Consider the following 4,495-nt stretch of genomic DNA (forward strand, 5'->3'; position numbering starts at 1 on the left):
GGGCGGAGGGACTCGAGTGCGAGCCACACTTCACTACAGCGCGCATTCATGCACGCGCAGGGAAATAAGGGCAAATGCATCTTATAGGACGCTCTGTGATTTACTGCTGTCATTTTATTTCAAGTTTCTGTAACATGTGAAATGAACAGTTCTGCACGCTGAAAATGAGTTCAACTTATTTCATATAATCTTATAGACCTATGTACATTTAGAAAGGCAAAGTCACAGTAGCTGTTTGGTTTCAACCAAAAGTCCAAATAAGCTTGCCTACACGTTCTAAATATATTCTAGGTAATTAAATAGTCACATAAACATTTAGCTTTTTATATTTCAGTTTTTAATTATTTATGGCTTGCTTTGTTTCTTCTTTTTCTGCAGCTTGAAGAAAAATAGACCTTCATTGCATCAGCAATCACTGCTGTATGCTGTATCGCTGTGCATTTGATTATTAAAAATTGATGTGACAGATTTTATTGATTAAGCTCCATAAAGAGAGATTGCTTTGCGTATTTGGGTTTGACTTGAAAAGCCCACCAGAGGGAGACAACTTTTAAGACAAAAAAAAAAAAAAAAACAACAAAACGAAAAACTGAAATCTATTCACATTCATATTAAAACATCAGAATGACTGGTTTTGACTCGCATGCTGCCAAGGCTAGACCAGATTCGAGGTGTTCAGCACCAGAACGTCATATTATCAGTTTCAAATTACCTAAACATCATATTATCAGTTTCAAATTACCTAATGGTGGTTCGTGTGTTCAGCACCATGGACAGCTCTATGAATTTCTAATCCATTTGCCATGTACATGAAATAATTAGGCTTGATTAAGTAATTACAGTTAATGCTTCAGAATGTAATGCTTGTTTAATTTTAATTTACCTGTTAATGGATAACAAATTCAGACAGGGTGACAAATAAATGTGCTATTTGTGCTGAAAAATACCAAATGCAATTGACAGTTAAGTTGTAAGAGCAGCACCAATTAATGTTCCCTAGAAAAAATACATATAACAAAATAAAATAGTATGAATGCATTTAAGATGTTTAAATCAAATAGCCAACGGATTAACCTTTTATATTTATTTTAGGTAGAATGCAACAAGTACAATATTCTTTGATTTCATCTTAGATTTTAGGGCCCCCTAGAGTCAAACTTCAAACTTTTTCATCCATATTCTGAATTGAAAGAGAGAATAGGCTACAGGTTATTTCGGATACGTAAGTTGCAATAACAGTACTTTGACGTCAAACTTGTTGAATGATTATGTTTAATGTTTAACAAGCATGCACATGTTTAAATCTTAAGAACTCCTCACAAAAAGGAACTGCAGGGGATTTGTGAGTTTAATGAAAGGCTAACAAGTCATTAAATCTTAAAAATGTAAAATTAAAATAAATCATTTGAAAATAACAATCAAAATAATTCATTTGCTAAAAAAGAAGAAATATTCTATGTTTACCTGCACGCCATTAGACCATTAACCAATATCAAAGAAACATGAGCATGCAAATGTGATACTTAATTATTAAAATATTTATTTTAAAATCTCAGGGGTACTAAAGGGGTCATTGATTATGATTTGACTTTTTAAACTTTAGTTAGTGTGTGATGTTGCTGTTTGAGCATAAACAACATCTGCAAAGTTATGATACTCAAAGTTCAATGCAAAGGGAGAAATTGTCTTTTTCAGAATTGCTGAGTTATTTGCTTTAAAGTAAATATATTATGTCAAAGAGGTTCAGATGACAAAAAGTTTGAGAATGTCTGCAAATAAGAAATAATAACAAGAATATGTGCTTTTTAATGAGTTTAAAAGACAAAAGCCTTTCAATAATACATAATAATACATGATTAAATAACCTACTGAGTAATAATTCAAATAAAAATGAATGTGTTCATCAGTAGTTGATGCAATGTTGAAATACTTAAACCTGAAATTATATTTGTATATCCATTGGTCAAATGCTGTGTCGCCACCTGATTAATGACTGGTCTATGTGTGAATGTCCACAAAACTGGACTTTCTGAAAGCAGTAGACTATTTTAGAAAGAAAAAAAAAATTAAAGAGAATTAATAAATTATGAATAATTTATTGATGTTGTGTGAATAATATCAATAAAAAGGTAACTACTTTTTAAAATGGAACTTATTCTAATTACAAGTACTTACATTTTTTGGAATCTGATTACGTAATCCAGATTACATGTAATTAGTTACTACGTTACTACCCAGATCTGTCAGTAACATTTTGGCGACGTTCAGCGAGATTGTGTCAACATGGCCTGATTAACAAATATATGAAATCGAACGTAAACCAAAGTTAATTGGTTGATTTAACAGAAATAGTGGGTTCACCAGAAACGTGCCTTTTTACAAGTACTTCGTTTATTGGCTTTTGCCCCAAATGATTTATTTCGCTAATAATGTCCTTACATATTTTCATTTTTCTTACCACACGCATTTGCGGAACTAGGCTTCTAATAAAACATCTTTTGGAGGTTTCTGGAGTGAATGTGTTTACCTCTGCTAGAAGGTAAAAGCACTCAACAGATCATATGAATTCACATTTTAAAACTCATACTACCGTCATTGTCCGATAGAAGGCGCTGTTGACATATCCAGTCGAACTCTCTCCTTCACAGTTCCAAAGTAGGCGTTGGCTGATGGTACCAGATATGGCCTCAACGTTGGTACCGTCATGATTATGAAGGTTAAAACGTAGATCATCTTATACATTCTGTCTACTCATAAGATGTGTAATGTTTACTTATTTTGTTTTATAACAATTTGTTAAGTGGATAAAGCAATGTGTTGTCAGCACTTCACACTAAGCATGGGCTCTACCACTGTACAACATCCAAATGTAAGGCAGATTTCATTTGTGTGTAGTTACAAGTGTTTTTGCTCAAGATAACGTTTGTGTAGTAAGTGTTAGCTGTTTGGAGACATTTGTAATGAATACACACACAGTTCAAAAGTCTGAAAAATAGGTAATTAACAATCACCTGGAGATGCTGGGGATTGAACTCAGGACCTCATACATGCAGCTGAACTTGTTGAGTCATGCTTGATTTTTAGTGTCAATTTCATCAACAAACAATGGTCTTTGGCTGTAGAAGCAGCATGGTCAAGTGGTGTAACTGGTTTGTGTCAATTGGCATAACCAGTATTTCTCATAAAAATATAATTATATACAGGAAAATTAATGTTAAATAAAATGTAATCTAGTTTAGTATAATAATATGGTTTTTAACATTTTTTACATAATTTGTCAAAGATTTTTTAGAAAACAGAGGTGTTTTCAGCATATGTCCCGCCAAATATTGCAAAAAAACGCATTAAAATTTACATTTAAAGATAACTCTAATAAAATATATTTTTGTGTGATATTTTAAAATGAAGTATTTATTTTTAAGAGTAAACTTACATGCCATCTAGGTGGATAAAATATTTAATATTTTTCAGTTTTTGTCAGTTACACCATTTGACATTTTCATGTACATTCAGTCTTACCTTTTGTAAAAAATGGTGCATATGTCATTTTTAATTACATAAAATCAACATAAACATGCAGTGTACATTTTAAAATACCTGATGGATGCTTTTAAAACAAGTTTTTAAAAGATTTTTAAATTTCTCACCTTGCCAACCCATTTTTGTCTTTATAAATAAACAAGCCTATTTTTTAATTACAACTTTTATCTCACAATTATCACTTTGTTTTCTTGCAATTTTGAGTTTGCAATGTTTTTTGCAGTTCTTAGAAATAAAGAAATAAAATATTTACTCAAAATTCTGACTTTTTCTTACAATTCTGAGTTTACATCTCACAATTCTTGATATCTTGCAATATTTTTTTCTCAGTTCAAATATCTTAAAGTTCTGTTTTTTTGTTCCCACCATGAAATAAAAACTAAAAAATTGCAACTTTTTTCTTACAATCCTGACTTTTTTTTCTTGAAAATGCAGGTTTATTGCCTGCAATTCTGTTTTTTTCAGAACTGTGAGTTTATATCTTGCAGTTCAGAGTTTATATCTTGCAATTTTGAGAGAATTCTTAGAACTGCAAGAAAAAAAGTCATTACCATTTTTATTTTTTATTCCGTGTGAAAATGGGCTTCCATACAAACCCATCTTCTTAGGTACAGTATATTAGACCTATACTAACAAACTTTATTGAAGGCAGAAAATGGTTTAGGACACATAAAGATTATTGTAAATATGTCTTTTTTGGTGCAAAACAACTTGACAAACATTATAAGTGAAGATAAGTGAAAAATATTTTAAAATATATATATAAAATACAGTATAACCCTTTTAATCAGTCATCTAATACAAACAGATGTCTTCACTGGGATTGTGTTCTGAAAAAATTTGGTAAATGAGCTAATGGGGTCGTGCATGTCACACAGAAAACGCTCTCTGGGAAAAAACTGCTCAAACTGAAATGTTGGGAGCAGATTTTTTTTCAGCCCACTGACCCACTTTT

Source organism: Labeo rohita, chromosome 2, assembly GCF_022985175.1.
Source record: "Labeo rohita strain BAU-BD-2019 chromosome 2, IGBB_LRoh.1.0, whole genome shotgun sequence".
NCBI classification, from domain to species: domain Eukaryota; kingdom Metazoa; phylum Chordata; class Actinopteri; order Cypriniformes; family Cyprinidae; genus Labeo; species Labeo rohita.